This window comes from Adiantum capillus-veneris, unplaced genomic scaffold, assembly GCF_014529385.1.
Source record: "Adiantum capillus-veneris isolate H3 unplaced genomic scaffold, ASM1452938v2 Hic_scaffold_325, whole genome shotgun sequence".
NCBI classification, from domain to species: Eukaryota; Viridiplantae; Streptophyta; class Polypodiopsida; order Polypodiales; family Pteridaceae; genus Adiantum; species Adiantum capillus-veneris.
The window spans coordinates 3,265,839-3,289,030 of NW_028221436.1; the positions used below are offsets into that span (position 1 = coordinate 3,265,839).

Consider the following 23,192-nt stretch of genomic DNA (forward strand, 5'->3'; position numbering starts at 1 on the left):
TGAGGGCATAAACAGCTTTGAAAGGGGGGTAAAATCGCAGGTCACCTGCAGGAAATCCTCCCGGAACGCCGAGTGTGAATTTCCAAGCTCCGGATCCAGAATCTGCCTGAAAAGTGCGCACGCGTGCGATTATGCAAAACCGCACTGCACCTCGCTCTGATACCAATTGAAGTCACGGAGCGGAGCGTAGATCGACTCACACACACACATACCCAAAGAGCTTACACAGTACGTAGAGAATCGTTTGAAGGGTTATCTCCCAAAAAACCTTATTATTCACACAAGTATAAGTGAGTATATGCAAAGAGTTAGAGGTAAGTGAGTTAGGCGGGCGGACGGCCATATCCGTATAAGAGGCCACTTGGGCTTTAATCCCAACAACTTGTTTGAGCCATTTGAATGGACTCAAATTTCGGCAACAATGGAGGTGTGTGTGAATACGTCTATGCCTACTCGATTTTTCAATGAGGATGGTTATGACATAATTCCCATACAAATAATCTCAACCCTTCACATTGAAGATGAAGCTGAGGAACCCAAGGACTTACTGAAAGCATAACAAGTCTTTTCAAACCTCTATTATGATGCTACTGATGAGTTTGAAGAACATTCAGCTACATCTGATGATTCTGGGTCAAGAAAAGAACATGCCAGAGCACAACCACTCCTAAAATAAGGAGAGGAAAAGTTCTTTGACTTTTCAAACCAAAAAGCAAGGAGAGAGGAAATGAAGAAGAAAGCAGTGGTGGCAGCCCATCAGGAAGAACCTCAGCAGAAGAAAGCAAGGTTTGAAAGAGAAAAATAATCTATGAAAGAAGCCGCCAAGTTGCAGGAGAAAACCCGGAATCATGGAGTCCGAGGGAGATCAAGGGTCCAAGGACCAAGAACCCCACGAAGAAGGTCCTAGAAGATCCGAAGGATTTTCTTGAGCGAATGTATAAAGAAGCCGAAGCCTTGAAGATACAAGAAGCTCCAGAAGCACAAAGGAAAGCAAGAGAAGAATTGGCTGCACAACAAAGGCAGGTAGAAGCTGCACAACACCACAACATGAACAAGGAGAGATGTCTCCAAGACCCACTTCACCCACTACGGAACAAGAAGACCATCCCATGTCAAGTCCAAGTCCTTCACCAAGTGCTAAATCCAATGAAGGTGAGGAAGCAAAGGGAAGAGAGCAACAACAAGAGGAAGCCAGTTATGAACAACCTAAGGAAAGTGACAAAGGTGAAGCTGGACCTTCTACAACAATACAACTAGAATCAGCTGAAGTAGCTACAAAGCCTCAAGAAGAATCGATTGAACCATCTTCAAAGCCACAAGCAGAATCCGCCGCACCGTCGAAAGATCCGCAAGCTAAATCTGTTGGAGCTTCTAAGGAGCCTTAGGTAGAATTTGAAGAATGGGAAACTACTAATGAAGTGATCATCCAGGAAAATGAATATAGAAAGCAAATGCAGATGATGATAGAGAAGATGCGAACAACAGCGCTTAGCCTCAGAGCTAAAGCTAAAGAGTTGGAACGTGTAATAGATGTTCTACAAGGTGAGCTCGAGGATAGGATGAACATCATTGAAGATCTCCAAGGACAAATCAAAGAACTAAAAAATGAAGCAGAACAACACCAAACTATCAAGGAAAGGCAACAAAAAAGGATGGAAGATTTAGGGGAGCTCCTCACAAAGCTATTAGTAGATGCATGCAAAAGCAAGGACCAACAGTTGACGGAAGTGACCAACGAAATTTTAATCTCTACTCAGTCAGTCCAAAAGATCCAAGTGCAATTAGATGTAGCCAATGCCTCATTGCAATACTCCGAGCAAAGAATCAATGACCAAGCAGCATTCCTAAGGCAAATCAGAAAAAACCCAGCTGTAGCTTCACTCAAGGGGACATATGAAGTCTACTAGACTTTGGAAAAAAGAAGCAAGGACCTGGAACTTGAGTTGAAGCTAGAAGAGGCACAAAGATGAGACCTCGCCTTAATGCGAGTACAAAGGGAAGACAAATTTCTCAAGGAGATAGAGGATATAAAAAGAGCCAACCAGTTGCTGAAAGAAGGGCATACGGAAGCACAAGAAGAGGCAAGAACCTTTGAACAACCAATTATAGATATACCATCAGTCTCCTTTGTGGATATGGAAACACAACCAACAAAAGGGCAAAGACTGGAGATTTTAAATTCCAAGTACCAAGCATTGAAGAAGTACAAGTGCCAACGGTCCAGCTTTCTAAAGCTAAAGAAGATACACTGAAAGAACATATTATCCATGAAGTAGATGCTGAATGGAAAGTGGTAATGGATTAAGAGTTGATAGTTCTTCACTCAGTCAATGTAACCCAACTCACTCCTAACCAAATCAATGCTCAATAGCATCAACAGTTGTTGTCCTACCCTGTGGAGCTACTGCAAGTTAAGGAAAGACTTTACAAGGATATACAAGAAGAAGATTCAGATTCTCTCCACCCCAAATGGAGAAAAAATTGGCTCAACAAGAACTCAAGGTACCTCATTCTGTTTACAAGAGCACCTGTAGCAATACAGAAAGACCCTACATTCTGTCCTGTACCAAGGGTAAGGACATGGTAGGCACACAAAGCATTAAAGAAGAAGAGGCCGACATGGCTCAATTACTCAAAACTGCCAGCTCCAGAGCAAGGACTAGCAACGAAGGAATACATGGTAAAAACCCTAACGGGTGCCATGAACTTCTTCAGGAGCCTCCATAACCTTTCATGTGCAATGCTATATAAAATTTGCAGAATGTTGCTTACATGCATTCAAGATTTTCATGAGCCTGAGCAAGGAGGAGCCCCCTGGATGTCTTTCTTAGAAGGTAACAAATGCTTGTTCTATGATTTGAGTGGACAACCTTCAGAAGAAGTCCTTTACGACTTCTATGCGAGATGTATGTTTTTTCCATCAAAGAAATATGTTGGCATTTGAAGAGGCTTTTTACATAGGATTCTTCACATGGTGCACAAAGATATCCGGGCCAGTGATTAACAATCTGATAGCAAGGTTTGTTGGCTATTCTACCATTGAACTTAAAAACAAATTCATTATTTAATTTTTGCAAGTCCTTGACAAAGAAAGATGCATCAGATAGGAGAAAGCTCTACACGCACTTAAAAACCACCTTGCCAGCCGTCAACCCAAAGACTATTTCAGCCCATGAAACTGTGTCAAGGGATGACACAGTCGAGGAGGGGGGGAATATTAGCAGCAAGCTAACCCAGGTATCAGCAAGCTAACCCATGTATCATTTTTTGGGAGTTTTTATTGTAAAAAACTTATTCTTTTGATAAATCAAATATATTGTAACTCCTATTTTCCAAGTGGATATTGTAATCAATGAGTCAAGGGTATAAGCTTCCAGATTGTATCAATTTGTCCTTCGTTAGAGCTCCCAGATTATTAGTTTTTGACCAAAGCAACCTTGGCTAAGGTGAAAAAGCCAATTTTTATCAGTTATTGTTAAGTTTTGGATAATAGAAACACCTATTTCTATTATAGGTGTTTCATGGGCTGAAATATGACGTCAACTCGAAGACTATTTCAGCTGTGGGATGCATATCTAACCTCACCATCCTATCTTATTGCAGTATTAGCGAGAAGCACGATTAATTTGTCAAACAATGGGATGAAGCTGACTCGACTAGTGCATAGAGGCTACAAGAGGTTGTCAATCTCTCGGAAAACAACTAACAACTCGCATCTAACTCAGGCTACACTCAAGTGACTGAAATCACCAAAAGCCAATCGCTCATCGACAAGAAAATCACATCCGTTACAGCATCAAATGACATCCAAATGTAACAAAACTTCTAGGACAAGTTTGTAAGACCTAAGCACACATTCCTATGGCCTCAAACCCCACTTTAGGTCAAGTTCCAAAATCGCAATTATTAACAGCAGTGGATTTTTGACCTAGTCGTTTTTGACCCAGAATGCATCTAAATGCTTAGCAATGATGCCCCAATACCTTGCCTATGCTTAGTTTTTGATTTAAAAGTGTAGATTCATAGTTATAATGAAATTAGGCCGCGGGTTGGCGACGCAAAAAGCTACGAAATACTATGAATGACTTATGTCAATGCGTAGAGCTCGTACCTCCGGTTGCAATGCAACAAACGCATTTGCAATGTGACAACCGGAGAGGGAGTAGGAAGCGCAAGAAGGAGAGAAGTGAGCGCCATTAGCTCACGCTGTGTATTTCTTATCCAAAAACTTATAAAAAACTTACAAAAATTGGCTTTTATACCTTAGCCAAGGTTTTGAGTGGTCAAAAGTAATAATCTAGAGTTCTACCAAAGCTGGGAATTGATTGGCTGATACAATCTGGAATCTTGTAGCCCCGGCTCATTAATTACAAAGTTTACCAAGAAAATAGGAATTCCAATATTCCCGATTTATCAATATAATAATTGTTTTACAAGGAGAACTTCGAAAAATGGTGTTCACGTTAGCTTGCTGCTAACATTCCCCCCCCTCCTTGCATGTGTCGTCCCTTGACACAACTTTATGGATTGAAGCAGTCTTCAGGTTGACGGCGGGCGAGGCGGTCTTTCAGTGCTTCTAGTGCTTTTCGATATAGCTGATTTTGTTTTTTTTTTTGGCACTTGCAAAAATTGCATGATGACTCGGTTTTTCACTTCCACCGCCGAGTATCCTACAAATCTTGATATGAGGTTGCTTATCACCGGCGCAAATATCTTCATTCGCCAGGTGAAGAAGCCAGTGTGGAATGCCTCCTCAAAAGCGAGCATATTATGGGAGGGAAGGAACATGCATCGGGCATAAAATCCATAAAGAATTTCTTATGAGGGTTGCCCACTTAGATCATAGCAAAGGCCTTTGTTCCCTTCCAAGAATGAGAGCCAGGGGGCTCCTGTCTGCTGAGGCTCATTAAAAACCTGTATGCATGTGAGTAGCATCCTGTAGATCTTATATAGCATTGCACATGAGAGATCTGGCAGACTCTTGAAGAATGTCATGGCACCCCCCGTTAGGGTTTTCACCATGTATTCTTCTTTTGCTTGGCCTCTCTCTAGAGTTGGCAGCCTCGGAAAATTGAGCCATGATGGCCTTTTCTTCTGCAGTGCTTCATGTGCTTGCCATGTCCTTACTCGAGGTATAAGACAAAATGTTGGATCTTTCTGTAAGGCCGCAGGTGCTCTTGTGAACTGAATCAGGTATCTTGGATTCTTGTTCAGCCAGCTTAGCCTCCACTTCGGGTGGTCTTTATTTGCACCATCTTCTTGCATATTATTGTATAATCTTTCCTTTACTTGTAAGAGTTCTACCTTGATGAGAGGGTATGGCAGGGATTGTTGGTGCCATTGAGCATCGATTTGATTGGGAGTGAGTTGAGTGGCGTTGACAGAGTGTAAAACTCTCAACTCCCAATCCATAGCGGCCTTCCACTGCTCATCTTCCTCTAAGGTGATCTTCTCTTTCGGTGAATCCTCTTCAGCCTTTGACAGCTGGACCATTGGCACTGTATCTTCGTCTGTAATTTGGACCTGAAAGTCTTCGTCACCACTCAGCTCTGCTCTAGACCACGTCTCAAATTCAGTAAACAAGACCGAGGGAATGCCAATTTGGGGCGGCTCTGAAGTGCCTGCCTCTTCCTGTGTATCGGGCTTTCCATCTCTGAGGAGTTGATTCATTCTTTTCAGTTCTGCAATTTCCTTTAGGATTTCCTCCTCTCTTTGGACCTGCATCAGTGCCAGGTCTCTGCGTTGTGACTGTTCAAGCTTCAACTCCACTTCTAAATCTCTATTTTTCTTTTCAAGTGCCTTGTATACTTCATCTGTACCCTTGATCAAGGCCACGGCTGGATTTTCTCTTATTTGCCGCAAGAAAGTGGCCTATTGATTCTTTGCTCGGAATATTGCAGAGAAGCGTTAGCTACATCTAACTCTACTTGAATTTTTTGAGCTGACAAAGAGGTGGTAAGAAGTTTGTTTGTCACTTCTGTCAGCTGCTCATCTTTCACTTTGCAGGCATCAGCTAATTTAGTAAGGAGGTCGCCTAACTCCTCCATTTCCTTCTGCTGTTTGTCCCTTTCTATCTGATGCTGTTCCGCTTCTATCTTTAGTTCTTGTACTTGCCTTTGGAGATCAGTGATAGTAAACATTCTGTCATCGAGCTCTGCTTGAAGAGCATCGATGACCATTTTTAGTTCTTTGGCTTTTGTACTGCGGTCGAAGGCTGCTAAGCGGAGTTTCTCCGTGATGACTTGCATCTGCCTTGCATACTCATTTACTTGTAAAATGACTTCGTCATTGGACTGCCACTCCTCTTGTCTTGCGAGTTGGGATGTGCTGGCAACCTGTTGTGTTGCTTCTTGCTGCGATGTAGGTGCTGGTGATTTTGTAGAGGTGGATGGATGTTCTTCTCTTGGCCATCCTGAGGCTTCGATACCTCGATAGTTTTTGGCTAAGTGGAAATAACTGGTGTGATCTCAACCCTTACCGTTTCTTCGGTTGGCAGGTCTTTCTTTTACCTTCTCAGTCTCGGTTTCTTTCTCATGTGCAGTGGTTTTCTCTTTTTCTGTATCTACCTCTTTATTAGTTTCATCTGCAGGCTTGTGAGTTTCGTCGGCTACCTGCTATGGTTCTGGCTCAGCTTCCTTTTCCTCATGTTGTTCGGCGTGGTCAGCTTGTTGTGTAGTTTCCGTTTGGTGGGTGAATTCAGAATCTTTTCCTTTTTCGGTCTTGGCTTCTTCATTGGTCTCTTGGCCTGGCTATGATGGTGGTGGACTAGGCATGGGCTGGTCCTGTTGTTCCGGCGGCGGTGAGGTGGGTCGGGGAGATGCCTGGCTTTGCTCTTGGGAAGCCAACTCCTCAGCTTTCTTTGCCACTTCTTTGGCCTCTTTCAGCTTTAAGGCTTCTACCTCTTGGTACATTCTTTCTAAATAGCCTTGTGGATCTTCGGCCTCTTTTCTCGTATGATGCTTTGTTCTAGGTCCTTTCAAGCCTGTGTGTACCCACTTTTCTGGGTCTTTTCCCTGTGCTTGCCTAGTGCGTTGATACGCCTATTTTTCTCTTTCAAATCTTGCTTATTTCTGAGCTGGCTCCTCTTGGTGGGCAGCCACATCTTTCCTCTTCATCTCGTCCCTCCTAGCTCTTTTTTCTTCGTTGTCAGAGCTTTCATACTGTGCCGCTCTGATGAGCTGTCATCTGATTCATCACCTGATTTAAATGATCTTTTAACTAATCTTGTAGCTCTTGGAGAGGGTTGAGCTACCAAGATCCATGTATTCTGATCCGGGGCAGGCGGTAGGTTGTCAGCCATGCCGATAGCATGATAGGCTATCCTTGTTAATACTTTTGGCGCGCCCAAGTATGTTATTTTACCCTCCTTCTTGGTGGCCTTCAATGTTGTCAAAACATACTGCGCGTGGTCCACAGGCTGCCTTGTTGTTGACTTCAGAACTTGTGTAAAAGTGGTGGCCACGGCGTGATTTGGTGTCGTGTACCTTGGTGGTCTTTTTGCCAAGAAATGGAAGTGTTGATGGTACAGACGGGCTGGCTCTTCCACCTGTTTGTGGATGAGATCGACGAATGTAATCGTGGCTGTTTTCTTGGTAAATGTGCCCACTGTCTTCTTGTCTCTTGCCCACATGGTCATCCCTTTAGTGGGCAATCTGAGTGCCTCTGCCACAATATCTTTTGTAATTACAACCTTGACCTTGTTTCTGGTTGTCTGATATTCGGGCGGTTCCGTCTTCTTTGATTGTGGACAGAAGCTCGTAAGCTTTCTAAACGTCCACTCCGCAAGGCTCTTGTTCGTAAAAATGTCGGAGCCCCAACCTGCGGTTAGCCTCTTTGGTTTTTGTCTTTGCAGTTACATCATAGACCTCTTTAGGCAAAAGCTGCAACTCCACCTGATGCCCTTCTTCACTCTTAAACCTGCGAGGAGAGATAGGATGCTTTTTCCGGCTTTACGAACTCGGGGTCCAATTGATACGGGGGCAGTTCTTGCAGTTTCTCCTTTTGGTTTAACTTCTTCTTGGCCTTCTCCGCGGCTTGCATTGCTCCTGTTCAATGAATAGAGTGCAAAGTTAGTAGATTTGTTGGATTTTTATCTGGAATATCCTTTTAAACTGAATTGCTACTAATCTGGTCCAAATTGCTTCAAATCAATTTTTGAACAAGCAAAGATGCATAAAATCATGCAAGGAACAAAACTGTATGGTCAAAACAAAAATTTGCAACCAAAGTAAATAATCGTGATTATTTATAGCTGGAAAAAATTTCAAATTTTTTGCAAACTTGGCTTTATAGGCTTGAAGTATATGCCAATTACATGCTCTGAGGAAAATATGGGCTCATTTGGATGCACAGGTTGAAAATGGTACCAGATTTTGGCTTTAGGTCTCTGAAACAATAGATATAAAGGAAATTTGAGATTTTGAAACCCAAATTGACTCAAAATTGGCTGATGGGCTTATCACATCATGTACTTTGGATGTATGATGACAAAATATCCAAATTCCCCAATTTTGACCAAAAAGTAAATAACTGCGATTATTGACTTTTCTTCCAAAATTGACATTTTTTGGCATGCATTGGTTCTAGGCATGGTATAGAGCTTGAGTATGAATTATGAGGTGATTTGGATCAAGAAAAGTTGTTCATAACCCAGATTTTGGCTTTCAAAGACGGATCAAAGACTTCTTTGCATTTTTTGGCAATTTTGCAAGTAATGGGTGGTCATTTTGGCTCATACTTGATTTTTGGCATGTAATAGGTGTGTACACATGATAGGTGAGGTGAATTGACAATTTCCAAGCAAAAATGATGCAAAAGTAAATAATCGTGATTATTTACTACAGTGACAAAAACTTTGCAATTCTCACAATTTTGACCTAGACATGTTTCATATACCTAATACAAGTCCTGAATTGAATTTGGTCAAGTTCGGTCATGTCGGCATCACTTTGTGCTCTGTCGACTCTGAAATCACCGTTTTTTGTGATTACTCTGTCTGTTGGGTTGGTCGGTCAACCGTGAGGCTTTGGACTTATCCGTAACATAGTTGTGAAGCTACCTGTCCAATTTTGGCTCATTTGGAGTCAGATTGACCTCGTATGTCGAATTTGACGCTTTGTAACCTTCGAGCCGTTTTTTGCTTTTCGAGGGCTTTACTTGGTGAATTTCACCAAACCAATCATATACATTGTATATGAACCTCATTAGCAAGCCATCTGTGGAGTCACGTCGGAATTCTGGTCTTTCCCAAAAACCCTAATTTCTCTATTGGGGACCTCCTTGACCCCAGCTGAATGATCATTTAATGGTATGGAAAGTTTCTATTATGTCAGGGCATGCTATGGTTCAAATCCCATCCGATTTGGTCAAGCTGGCAGGCCGCTATGGTCAGTTTTAGGTCGTAGGTCTTCGTGCACTGCTCGGTTTCTAGGGTTTTTCTAAGGCTTTAGACTAGCTACCGGCAGTACAAAATGGATCATTGATGATTAAGAACTTAACCCTCATGTCTCATGTGAGATGGCGCTGAAAAAGGTCAACTATGGGCTCCGGAAATGTCGCGCGAAAGAGGCCGAAATGCTCTCTCTGCAAAGGCTCCAAGTGGAAATGAGGTGGTTTTAGCCTAGGCTGGATATCTATACCTGGACTTCCCGAACCAATTTTCCCCAGATTCCCTCGTTAGTCCTATTAGGCCGTGAAATCTATGTTAGGCTCAAAAATTTCCAAGATCGGATTCCTATAGCTCATTTTGCAAGAATTTTGCAAAAGGAGACTTAGCCGCCTAATTTAGGCTTCCCGCTTCCATCTTCTCATTTTGTTGAAAATTTTTGTGCTTGTCCGCCTTGTCTTTCTGATCGCCATCGTGTCTTCCATTTTTCCATATGAGCTTTCTGCTATTTATTATTAATTTTTGACCTTTTTATTTGAAAAAATCAAAGAAAATAGAAAAATGCTCTAAAAAAGTAAAGTGAAAATCCAATAATTAAGAAAATCTCTTGAAAAGCACAGCTTTATTTTTTTTGTTGGATTTCTCTATTTTTAAGCCTCCTTATCAACAAAAATGATAAAAGTACCCAAAAAGGACTATTTTTTATGATTTTCTGATAGTATATACACTATTTACACTCATCGAGAAGATATTATCAGTGAATTTTTCCTTGTTGATGAATTATAAGGGAATTATTAGGTGATTTTGCAAAAAAATCACACGGTAACATGGAAATTTTTCCTCTCTTCAAACATTGCCCTTAATTACTTAGTACTTAGTACCCTTCCACCCCTCCTAGATGGCGTTCTCCGAGAGGACTGCGTGCATGGGTTGAACAGTTGTGTCTATGCATAGCCGTGATCGGCTCTACCATGATATGAAGATCAATGCAATTCAACTCAATATGCTGTGCAAGAGCTGGGTCTTGAATAAATAACTCAAGGGTTTCCGATGTCGAGGTTTGCTGCTGATGTCTTCCAAAGAGCAAATCTTGTAGCTTATGTGCTCTCTCTTTGATAGTACCATCAGGGTGTTTGAGCACGCTGATGGCTTGAGCTATTGGTAGCACGTTAGATTGTTGTAGAGCTTTTTCTCGCCATTGGTAGCTCGGTCGGCTTGGTGTTGCATGGTGTGTTAGAGTCTGTTGAGACTTAACTCGCCACTGTTTGTTTGGTGTCGTGATGTGTGGAGAAGATGAGTGCTCCTTTTTCTTCCAAACCTTTTTCATGTTAGGTTCCTTGTTCATAGATGCTCGATTTTGTGCTTGAATCCTTGGAACCGTCTTCTGTTTCTTTGGTGAAGTTTTAGGCACCCAGATCTGATTTGGTTTATCCACAAGTTGTGCTTTTGGTACCCAAATTTTCCTGACTCCTTGCATGCTACTTGTAGCATTTGGTTGTCGAGGAGATGAAGAAGATTTGCTTCATGGCATGGTCTTCTGATTACATCTTTTCCATTTCTCTTTGCTTGGTGCAATAGGAACAATGAGTTGCCCTCCTTTAAGTGATAGCTTTAGCTAATTTGTATCCCAATCTGGTATTGCTTTGTATGTACGCATTCAAGGAATGCCAAGAGTCATCGTCTCATTAATGTGTTCATCTGGCAAGCATACAAATTGATGCGGACATGAACATCCATGTATTATCATGTTCAAGTTGACTACTCCCAATGTTGGAGTTGGATTCTTGCTGCATGCTTTGATTGTTGTTATTCCTGCGGTCAACGCTTGATGTTGGTGGATACGCCGCGACGGACGTCAACAGAGTGAGAACTCACCTAACAAGATTTTTCAGCTAAGGACGAAGCTCGACCCGCAGGCGCGTGGAAGCAAGCATAGGGTGTCAACCTACACTCGACCGACTCGACGACTACTTCCTACAGAGGCCTCTATCCAATGTCTAAGCTACAGCCTTCAGGAATACATAAGAGGAGATTTCTTACAATGCTTTCAAGAGCCAAATACCCATCAAACGTTCTCGAAATGCTACGGAACTTGAAGGAAACCCTATCAAAACCAATAGGTCGCTCTCCCTAAGGTCCATGAATCAAAAGCCCAACCCTAAACACCCGTGCAAAATCACGTAGGATGTCTGGTCGAAATTTGTAGGCCATCGTTTCCAAAAACTAAAGTGCCTAATGTGTAGCTCTACTCAATGCGAACGCGTGGATATATATGCTGAAATGCAAAAACTGACAACGTATGCTCACCGAATCACCATATACAGCTCATGGGTCGAGCTCGTAAAGCCGGATCGTACACACGCAATGTAGGTGTTGGCACATAGCTCTCTTCAGGGGCAACACGCTGCACTTCTCCGCACTCGATTCTGACCACCGGTGCGCGTGTAGCGTCAAGATAAAACTCTCACTCTCTCTCGTACACAGAGTACGCTCAACTCACACAGACAAGACTTATAAAATGACAAAGGGTTTTTTGCATTAAGGTCATGTAAAGAATGAGGACGCAAGAGAGCTACACAAGACAAGCACAAAGCACACAGAGATGGAAAGCTTCTTCTTCTTCTTCACAGAAAAGAGAGTACAAAATGACTAAGTGCTAAAGCTGAAAAGTAGCACATATGTACATGCGGTCACTAAGTGTGAACTCACTAGAAGCATACTAGGCTGGCACTATAAGTGTAGTCCAGCTGTAGAATCACTGGCAGAGATCCTCCGTGTTGGTCACCTAACGCGCCAGTGAGTAAATGCCATAAGCGGCCAAGACCCGTAGTGGATGCCAGCTCAAGGTGTAGAGCTCGACATCTCAACACTCCCCCTCGAGCTCTGCATGTCGCAGAGTCCAAGCATAGTTCGGAAACGTCAAAGCTTCTCAGCTCTGAGGGCCTTGGTAAAGATATCCGCTATCTACTCCTCTGTGCTGTCGTAGACCAAGTCGATGTCGCCCGCCAACACTCGCTCTCGAACGTAGTGGGTAATGGACCTCTATGTGTTTGGTCCTGGCATGGAACACTGGGTTCCTAGCGAACTGCATGCTTCTGAGGTTGTCACAATGGATGAAAATCTGCTGGTCCACCTGCACTCCCAAGTCCTCAAGTAATGTGCGTAGCCAAGCTACCTCGCACGCCGCAACTGCTGCACCTCTGTACTCGGCCTCTGTGCTCGATAAAGCAACCGTAGGCTGCTTTTTGCTGCTCCAAGTAACAGCAGCACTCCCAATAGAGAACATGAAGCCACTCGTAGATCTCCTATCAACAATGCTACCTGCCCAATCTGCATCTGTATACCCATACAATGCTAATGGTGCATCTGCTGCATAGAACAATGCGTAGTCAAGAGTACCTTGCACATACCTAAGTGTGCGTCGTACTCCATTCAAATGTGCTTCCTTGAAGCTGCATGAACTGACTCTCCAAGCCTACTGTGTAGCTCAAGTCTGGCCTCGTGATAGTCAAGTAGATTAGACTACCCACAATCTTCCTGTACATGTTGACATCCTCAACAACATCACCCTTCTCTGCACTCAGCTTTGCATTCACATCCAAGGGATAGAAATGGCTTACAATCAGCCATACCATACTTTGACAACATGTCCAAAGCATACTGTCTCTGTGATAGCCATACACCCTCTGGAGTCCTGATCACCTCAATGCCAAGAAAGTAGTGCAACGCGCCTAAATCTTTCATTTCAAACTCCTCTTTGAGAAGACCCTTCACATGGTCAATCTCCATAGCATTGTCACCAACAATAATAAGGTCATCTACATATATGGTAATGACCACAATCCCACACATCACTCTCACGTACATAGAGTGAATGATCAGCATGAGCTCTCCTAAAACCAATACTAACAAGATACTTGGCAAATCCTGTCATACCATGCTCTAGAGCCCTCCTTCAAACCATACAAAGCTTTGAGAAGTCTACATACATAATCTGGGTAACCTGGATCGACATAACACGTGGCTGATCCATATACACTTCCTCTTGCAACTCACCATTCAAGAAGGCATTATTTACATCCATTTGATGCATAATCCATCCTCTAGATGCAGCCACTGCTATGACAGCTCTCATAGTTGTCATCTTTGCCACTGGAGCAAAGGTCTCCTCATAGTCTATGCCATACGTCTGTGCATAACCCTTTGCGACCAGCCTTGCATTGTGATGCTCAATGTTACCATCAGCCTTATGCTTGGTTTTATACACCCATTTACAGCCAATAGCTTTCTTGCCACTTGGCAATGGCACCAACTCCCATGTGTCGTTTTCTTCCAATGTAGCCATCTCTTCATTCATTGCATCATCCCAATGCACATTTCCAACTACATCCTCAAAAACATGTGGGCTCCACATCCTATCACCTTAGCCATGTAGGCTTGGTGATGCGCTAGATACCCATCATAAGTCAATTTTTGAACTGGATTTTTGACTCTATTAGATCTGCGCGGTCCTGGGTCACTCCTTTGCCCTCTAGGATCTTCTTGTACTTTCCTTACACCAGGTGTCCTGACACCCGGAATTCCAAATTCCTCATCAAGACTTTGTTCAGAACCATCTGAATCCATGTCTACATGTGAAAAACCTGATGATGCATCAGCCATAAAGGGAGGTTCATCAACCTTTTCCTTTCCTTTTCGTGATACATTCCCTGTACCTGTTGGTGGAGTAACTACGTACGTAGTCTACCATTCCATGGTTTCTCAACAGAGCCACAAGAAGAGGACTCTTGTGGTCCACTCAAAACCTGTGACTGTGGCCTCACATTTTGTACAACCACGTCATCTTTTACATCAGCCCCAATAGTGCCATGTGCATTACTGTACCAGCTGCTCATCACTCATCAAAAGACTACATCTCTGCTCACTCGTAATTCTCGTGTAGTAGGATTGTAGCACCTGTACCCCTTTAGTTCAAGGGAATATCCCACAAGAATACATTTCTCTGCTTTAGGATCCAATTTCCTACGCAACTCATCTGGTACATGCACGTAAGCTATGCAGCCAAACACTTTCAAGTGTGCCAAATCAGGCTTTGTACCTGTAAACTTTTCCTCAGGTGTTACATCATGCACCGCATCTGTAGGTGTCCTGTGTTCATAAGTACACAGCTGTATTTACGGCTTCAGCCCAGAAATGATGAGGCATGTTCTTCTCATTCATCAATGCACGTGCAACCTCTGCAATGTGCCTGTTTTTCCTTTCTGCGACCCCATTCTGTTGTGGAGTATATCTGCATGTAAAACTGCCTGCGTATACCATGCATTCGCAGAAAATCTGAAAAAATCATTGGAGAAGTACTCTTCCCTCCATCTGACCTCAATGTCTTGATTTGCATATCTGTCTCCTCCTCAATCATGACTTTGAAGTCTTGAAAGTGACCAAACACTTCACTTTGTTACGCATGAAGTAGACCCATACTTTCCTGTATGGTCATCAATGAAAGAGACACATAATACCTGCAATCATGTATACTTGCAGTATCGGTTGGACCCCAAACATCTGTGTGCACCACCTCAAGTGGCTTTTTACATACATTGCGCTCATGTGGAAAATGAGCCCTTTGACTGTTTTCCAAACTGGCATGCTGCACACACTTTATGCATACCATCCACCTTGAATTTGGACAAACCTTTTACAATCTGTTTTGATTGCATGCTGCGTAATCTCTGCTCATTGACATGGCCAATGCGTTTGTGCCAAATGTCAACATCAGCCACAACACCTGTGCCCTGTGCAAATAATGCAGCTTTTACCTCAGGCATGTCTACATTCAGCGTAAACATTCTGCCCACACATTTGCCCTTTGTGATCAGCTTACAGCAATTCTGGAAATCTTCTACATAATAGCCATTTGGATTGAAGCGACTTGCAAACCCTGCTCAACCATTTGTCCAACAGAAACAAGATTCTTTGTAATGTTTGGGACATGAAGTACATCTGCTAAGTACTTTGATTTCCCACTCTTCGTATTTAGAGGTATGTCCCCTACATGAGCAATGGGGTGAGCTGTGTCATCTCCTATCTGCACATAGCCTTACACATCTGGTTTGCGCATATCTCTAAACCACTCTCCACGAGACGTCATGTGATTAGAGGCACCTGAATCCACATACCAAACATCATCTTGGGTGGAATTCTCTGCAGTCATTGTATTCATTACATGCTGCATAACAAACATGCGCTCGTTTTACTGTCATCTGCATCTCTGCTAGTAGATGCATAGTTTCCCTGTTCTCTCTTTCCACTTGCTTTTCCCTTTGGACAGTCACGTGACATGTGACCTCTTTCACCACAAGTCCAACATTCTCTGCTATCTGGAGTATGTTGCTGCCTACTTGATCCTGCACCACGACCTCTTTGACTCCCCCTGCCTTGAGACTGGTTTCCCCTGCCACCTGTATTGTTTTGATTTTGATTGACCTTCCAGAAATTGGCCCCTGCAACCCCTTGGGCCTCGACCACGACCTCTACCTCTACCTCTGTTGGAGTTAGAATAGAAGGCCTTGTTCAGAATTATTTCTACCATGAGAGAAGATGTGTCAAGGTTCTTCTCCTCAAGAATAATCATAGAAATCAAATCTTGGAACACGGGGATGTCGTCTCTTGTAGTCATGGAGACTTAAAATGTACATACTCATTCTCCTAGACCATCCAAGCATGCACGGACAATGTCATTGTCTTCCACTGAGACTTTAATAGATCCAAGAAGAGCTTCAATGATACTCTTGATCTTCAAGGCATAATCATGATAGAGAGGTTGTTCCTCTTAACCTGATTTAGCTCCGACTTAGTTGAAGCTTCCTGGCCTTGGTGTTCACCTCGAACCTCTGCCTAAGTTTCTCCATGCAATGGCGGGGGTTTCAGCATCCTGTAGATAGCCCATCATGCCATCTGCGATGCTCATAGAAAGCAATACATCACTTTGCTCTGGCCTTGTTGCAGTCCCTCAAAGCTTTCCTTTGTTCTGCTGTAGCATTTGCCTCGGGAATCTCTGGTTCCTTTTCATTGTCTCCTTCTACATAGTCCCAATAACCTTTTCCTTTTAGGAAATTTGTTATTCTGAACTTCCATGTAGGGTAGTTATTTTTCTCACAGTCCGCTTCTCAGTAACAATCTGACTGAAACTGTCAGACATCTTGAAGCACTAAGACAAAATAGCTGCAATCTGCAAAAACCTGCAAATCTGCTGAACCTGCTATCGTGGTACCTGTAACGCTTTCTACACTCAACGAGTGTCCACAATCAAGCGTACATACAACCACTGTACTTGTACAGTAAATCTCTCTGTATACTGCACTTTGGAGACCTGTTCAAAAATTTGTGCAAACGAAGGGATTGCGACGAACGGAAGTGATGTGATGCTCTTGCTCTCTCTTAGCCCTCTCTTCCTGCCTGCACCAGGCTCTGATACCAGTGTAAAGAATGAGGACACAAGAGAGCTACACAAGACAAGCACAAAGCACACAGAGATGGAAGCGTTCTTCTTCTTCTTCTTCACAGAAAAGAGAGTACAAAATGACTAAGTGCTAAAGCTGAAAAGTAGCACATATGTACATGCGGTCACTAAGTGTGAACTCGCTAGAAGCGTACTAGGCTTGGCACTATAAGTGTAGTCCAGTTGTAGAATCACTGGCAGAGATCCTCCGTGTCGGTCACCTAACGCGCAAGTGAGTAAATGCCCGTAAGCGGCCAAGACCGTAGTGGATGCCAGCTCAAGGTGTAGAGGTCGCCATCTCAACAGGTCAAAAGTTGTATAAATACCTTACAATCTCAAACCTAATGTTTCAATTTAACCATTCACTCACTCTAAATGTCAAAAAATGATAAACAATCTGGAAGCTTCTGCAAGCCCCACTATTTACAAAGGTAAATGACAGTTTTTTCTCAATGAAGGAATAATTACAAAAAATAATTATCCTGCCCGGATCATCCTCCGTTGGGTGTGTCCAGCCGCTAACACTCCCCCCCGCCTAGTTCATGTCGTCCTCGACATGGCAGTAGAGTTGTTTCTTTCGTGGAGGCTTTCGCGCATCTTTAGAAGAGACTCATACCGTGCATGCTGAGCCAGTAATGTAGAGGGCCGAATATTTCTGTATTGATGGTGAAGAAATCGGTTTGTAAAGGCTTCTTCAAAGGCCTGGAGATGATACGAGGGCAAAAACATGATTCGCTGATAAAGGGCATGTATCACACTCATGAGAAGGCTGAGCAGACTGACCATATGCACATCTATATGTGTCTTGGAAGAAGAAGATGCTTCACTGTTGCCTGTCCAGGTTTAAAGATTTCAAAAACAGCCAGAAGGGTTTTACAGATTTTTTTGAGCATGATGCAAGAGAGGTCAGGCGAGCTAGTGAAAAAATTTAATGGCGCCCGTTAGGGTTTTCACCATGTTATTGCTCACGTCATTCTCTCTTGCTGCCTTCTTCAAGCCTGACAGCTTTGGGTCTTGAGCCTGATGTGGGTTGGCTTTTCTGCAGCAGCTCTTGTGCTTTCCAGGTCCGCATCCTTGGTAGAGGGCAAAATGACATTGGCATCTAACTTATGAATGGTCATAGACTCAAATACTCTCTACTCCCCACTCCATTGCTTCTTTGGCCGTGTCTTTTATTGCCGCTTCCTATTGCCTTTTTGTAGATTTTCTTCTTCTTCTTGTGTCAGATCCTGGGGCTCTTGGGATGGTCCCATAAGGATGTCCTCTTCTTGCATAGTGGTGTCCACTGGATCTGACACATTGTCTATGTCAATGCCTTCCATTGTTGTTGGGACCTGTGCTCAAGTGTTGCTCTTCAGTCTGCTATTGGCCTTTCAGCTCATCTATTCTGCTTTTGATATGCTTTCTTTTCCTGTTCGCTTGACATCCCCCATGTTCACTAAGAGGTCGTTCATATTCTGCATTGGCTTTTTCAGCCTCTTCTAGCTTCCTCTTGGTGTCTCCATTTTCTATTTGCATCCTCTTTAGGTCCTCGTCCATCTTCTTTTTCAAGGCTTCTAGCTCATCTTTCATGGCCTTGTTCCATCTTCCAGATGGTTTTGCATTACTGGGGAGCGAGGGAGCCCTCCCCAGCATCAGCCTTTGTCTCTCTTCTCTAGTGTCAACTCCTTTTGGAGTTCCTTCATTTGTTTTCATTCATATAGATCATTCTCTAAAGCAATGCTAGTCGAGGTAGCAGCTCTGACTCTGGTCGGAGCACCTTAGCCTCTGGATGGTCTGATCTTTCACTTTCATTTGATCTTTTAGCTCTATCACTTCATCTTGGCTTGCCTCATGTTATTATAGCTCAGCTTTTCCTTAGCATTCTCAATAGTTTCACACTTCTTTGGACTCATCAGCAAGCTGGAGTGTCAAATCTTGTCCTTTCTTTCTCCGCATCTGTCAGTGATTTGTTGATTTTCTTGTACTCCTCCTCTGCTTTTTGAAGCTTTTGTTCTGCTGCCTAACTCTGTCTTTCCATCTCTTGGCATTTTTGTAGTGCAGCGTCCAGATCGGCTTGTAGCTTGGTTTGTTTCTCTGTGTTCTCTTGGTCCTGCTTTTGTAGCGAGTCCACTTCTGCTTTGATATGAACTTCATTTGTTTTGAGATTATCAATTTCAAATCAATGCATCGACCTTTGCATGAGCTCGGTGAGTTTTTGCATCACTTCATCGCAATCATTGGTTTGTGGCTGTAAATCCACTGTACCTGTGGCCATCTCCTTCAACTCCACTAACCAGGGCTCTGCATATATTCCTTGGGTCTAGTGCTCGAAAACTCAAAATTTGCATTAGCTGCTCTTCTTGAGAGTTCAGTTAGAGAGATCCCAACATGAGGATATATTCATATTCTATTTTCTTTCTTGGATCTGCTTCTCATCTTTTGGCTCAACTTGTGCCTTCTGCTCTTCCTCTTTGTTCTTCTCTTGCTTGGGGTTTTGTTGCCCATTAGGTTTGTTCAACTCCTCTTTTTTTTGGGTTTGGGGAGGACTAAGAGGAGGTGGTGATGGTGGTGGGCTGGATTGTCGGCTTGATGGTGGAGTTGGTTGCTTCTTCTTGAAATCCCGATCTGCCTTTGTTTTCCTCTCTCTTTCTTGGCCTTCCTGCTCTTCTAGTAGCTGCCGTCTCACTTCCTCAACCTCTTCTTCTGTAAAAGGTATATTTGGGATATTCTCTGTTGTAGCATCTAAGATCTTGAAATTCTTGATATAATTTTCAAACCGATCCCTTTGAATCCTTCGAGATGATCTAGACATAGCCTCAAGTGATGGCTTCCATAACTCGCTCAGATCCCCTTTTAGCACTCTCTCAGCTCTAGAACTTTCCATTAGTCTTTCTAGCCTTGCCGCTTTGTGTGACTTTGTTTCCTTGACTGGCACTTGTAGAGTTTCTTTCTTTCCCTTCTTTGGCTAGCGTGGCTCTTCTAGCACTGTCTCTAAATGGCGCTTCAACCTTGTGGCTACACTGGGCGCCTTAGGAGGTTCTTCTTCTTTGTCTTCCTTCAACTTGAGCCAATCATTTTGTGAGGGAGGTAGAGGCCAGTTTCCCTTGGCATGCAATGCTCCATAGAAAACTTTGGTTATTAACTCACCAGGCACAATATAGGTGGGATTTTTGGTCCCCATCTTCACAATAAGTCGTGGATGTAAGCGGCATAGTTTATCTCGTTTGGTTTGCTCTTCTACATCGCCCAACTGAAAGTGGTGGCAAATAGCTCCAGGTGGCATCGTGTATTTTTGTGGCCGCTTGGTACACATATGGAAGTACTGATTGTATAGTTGGCTCATGATAGCCACCTTCGGGTTTGCAATATCTTCAAATGTATAGTTATTCTTCTTTTCTGAGTAGACCTTAATGTCATCTCGCCTCTTTGTCACACTGTCTCCTTTGTTAGAGATGTCAAGTGCTGCTTCCACCACCTTCTCTATGATGACAATCATTGTATTAAGTTTGCCTTGCAGATCTGTAACTCTGGCTATGCCATCCTCTTTGATTGTGGTGACAAATTCCCACACTCTTTTAACATCAATCCCTGCTGGCAAGGCTTCAAAGTATTTGTGGAGATCCAGTTTCTCCAAATAGTCCCCCATCTTGCTCCTGACAAATTCATTGAGCTCTTGAGGTATCATGGGAAACTCCACTGCATTTCCCTTTGGATCTTTAAATACTCCTTGGTAGATTCTCAAATCATTGGTTTCTAGAAGGTCATCTTGAATCCAAGTGGTTGTGGGCTTCAGGGTTCCCTCTGGGATAACAAAAGGCTCCACTTCTTCTAAGTAGTCCTTGATAGTCATCCTCTTCTTCTTTGCAGGTGATTTTGTGGCTGCCATGGATCCTATTGCACTCAGTAGTCCAAAGTTAGCGTTTTTTTACATATTAGCTAATAAGAAATGACTTGAAAATTGAAAAGAACTCAAAAGGAACTAGGGAAACCCTGCATGTGACTATCCAAATGACTTGAAAATTGAAATAAGAACTCAAAAGAAACTAGGGAAACCCTGCATGTGCCCACATTAGATTTTGGACTGAAAATAATCATGTAGACATCCTACGCGTAGGATGTCTACCTTCTCTGATTTTGGTGAAACTTGACAGGCTTGTGGCCCTTGACCTGTGCAACATGGCTATGTACTTGGAATTTGGTTTGGACATCAAAAAGTGCAATTTTGAGCAGATTTAGGCTTTTGGCTCACAAATTGGGTAGGATGTCCTAAACAGGTGGCAAATGATATTCAATTGGGTTGAAATTTGGTATATAGGCTTTTTATACCATGTAAAAGGCTCCATGAAGTCAATTCCTGCACAGAAAGTCAATATGACACTGGAGACATCCTACGCGTAAGATGTCTATTTTCTTAGAATGACTTGAATTTCGTTCTGTGGGAAGCCCTACTCGTAGGATGTCTATTTTCTTCTTAGAATGACTTGAATTTCGTTCTGTGGGAAGCCCTTAGCATGTAGAACATGGCCCTGCTCTTAGATTTTTATTTGGATAAGCATTGGTGTTGTTAAGAGCATATGTAGTGTTTTTAGGCTCAAAAAGTGCACCTTGGAGGTTTTGGGGGCCAAATGTGATTTGTCTGGCTTGAAATTTGATACATGAGCTTGTGAAGGTGTTATAAAGATATGTGGAACTCAAAAACACCATGTGAGGTCAACATTTAGGATTTAGACATCCTATGCAGGATTGTTATATCTATCTGATCAGTTAGCTTCAATGACTGTATATCCATTTCATACAGAGGCAGAGTCTGTTGCATTAGTGAGGCATGCAAAGAAGCGATTTTGGCTTGCTCGCCTAGCGAAGAATCTTTGGATTGGAGCAGTGTACACAGGTTCTTCATGATTGTGACAGTTAGATGTGCTATGCCTTGGCTAAGAATCTATGCTAAACACCCACACGACACATGAGCATCACACCCTCACACACAGTTATTCTGAAGCACCTGCAATCTGCATGGTTAACATCAAAGGTTTTCTTGTGTTCTAATTACGCTCACCCCATAGCTAAGAATCCTTCCCGGCATCGCGTGCTAATCAGTACTCCAAGCTCCCTCTCCCTATTCACCCTACACACACACACACACCACACACACACACACACACACACAACACACACACACACACACACACACACACACCACACACACACACACACACACACACACACACACACACACACACACAAGGTATATGAGCGCTACATCATCATGAGAAAATACTTGGGTTGACCCTACACCTGCTTGGACTCACGAACATAGCTCGACGATCACCTCGGAGCAGCAGGCTCCCTTCTGGCAGCACTCAACCAAGTTGCAACCACCATCGGGTTGTTGCATCACAACCGCATTCATGGATGGGGCTTCACAAACCAGGTAGACACTCCTTTGAGGTCTACTGAGAGAAGATTTGTATTTTGTATGATGTTTATTTGCTCTACTTACAAAAGGTTTTTTGTATTGATGAATGGGGTACTTAATGCATGGTTGAGCATAGATGGTTTAGCAGAGCATGTTGTTTAATAAAAACACACTAAAAAATGTTTATAGTGCTAAACTTTGTTATGGTCTGATAGTAGATAATGTGTGTCAAAAACACTACTACTGAACCAGGCAAAGTTAAGTGTATACCCGCGAGGAGTCCACTATGTAAAATTTGCATATAGCACGCGTGAACAAGAGATATTTAAATAATCCCTTACCTGTATATTTTCAAGTATTATATGTACCCTTTATGTATGCATTTTTGTTTTAAAAAACTAGTCCTTATGTATGGAAATTTTCAATTTCTCAACTAAAAAACCCTTTATGTAAGTACATATTTTCGTAAATGTACCTAATTATAAGTCCCTTATTTTGTTTGCACGTGCTATGTTACATGTTTTCTAGTGGATGCCCGGAGAGCGCATACTACAAATATATGGTCTTTTTGAATGAAAAGATGTATGAAAATCCTCGATGTGAGGTTGCCATGGGTGATTTATCAGGTTTTTTGGATAAAATAATAAAAAACAGGGGAAACTCTTTCAAAATTTTCTAAAAAATGAGGATTTAGGAAATTATTTCTAAAATAATCATATAAACATGGGTATGTTATACATGAATAGAAGTAAATTATACAATTAGACGCCCACAAAAGGATGAGTGGTTTAAAAAAAAGATGGCTTTAGGCTAATTGGCTCCATAAAAGATGGAATTAAATTGATGCAGGAATGCGTTTGTTGTGTTTAAACTATGCACAATTGTTTAATAAAAACACATTTAAAATGTAACAT

At 42.7% G+C, this 23,192-nt stretch overlaps 1 pseudogene across 1 annotated transcript in view; it reads left to right on the top strand.

The window, feature by feature from the left end:
• The first annotated feature begins 1,061 nt into the window (after nucleotides 1-1,061).
• LOC147417100 (G-type lectin S-receptor-like serine/threonine-protein kinase SD2-5) overlaps nucleotides 1,062-23,192 on the top strand; it is a 57,343-nt pseudogene continuing 35,212 nt past the window's right edge. The window contains exons 1-2 of the transcript XR_015187428.1: nucleotides 1,062-1,361; nucleotides 1,431-1,542. The product of XR_015187428.1 is annotated as a G-type lectin S-receptor-like serine/threonine-protein kinase SD2-5 (transcript). The remainder of the gene's footprint in view (nucleotides 1,362-1,430; nucleotides 1,543-23,192) is intronic.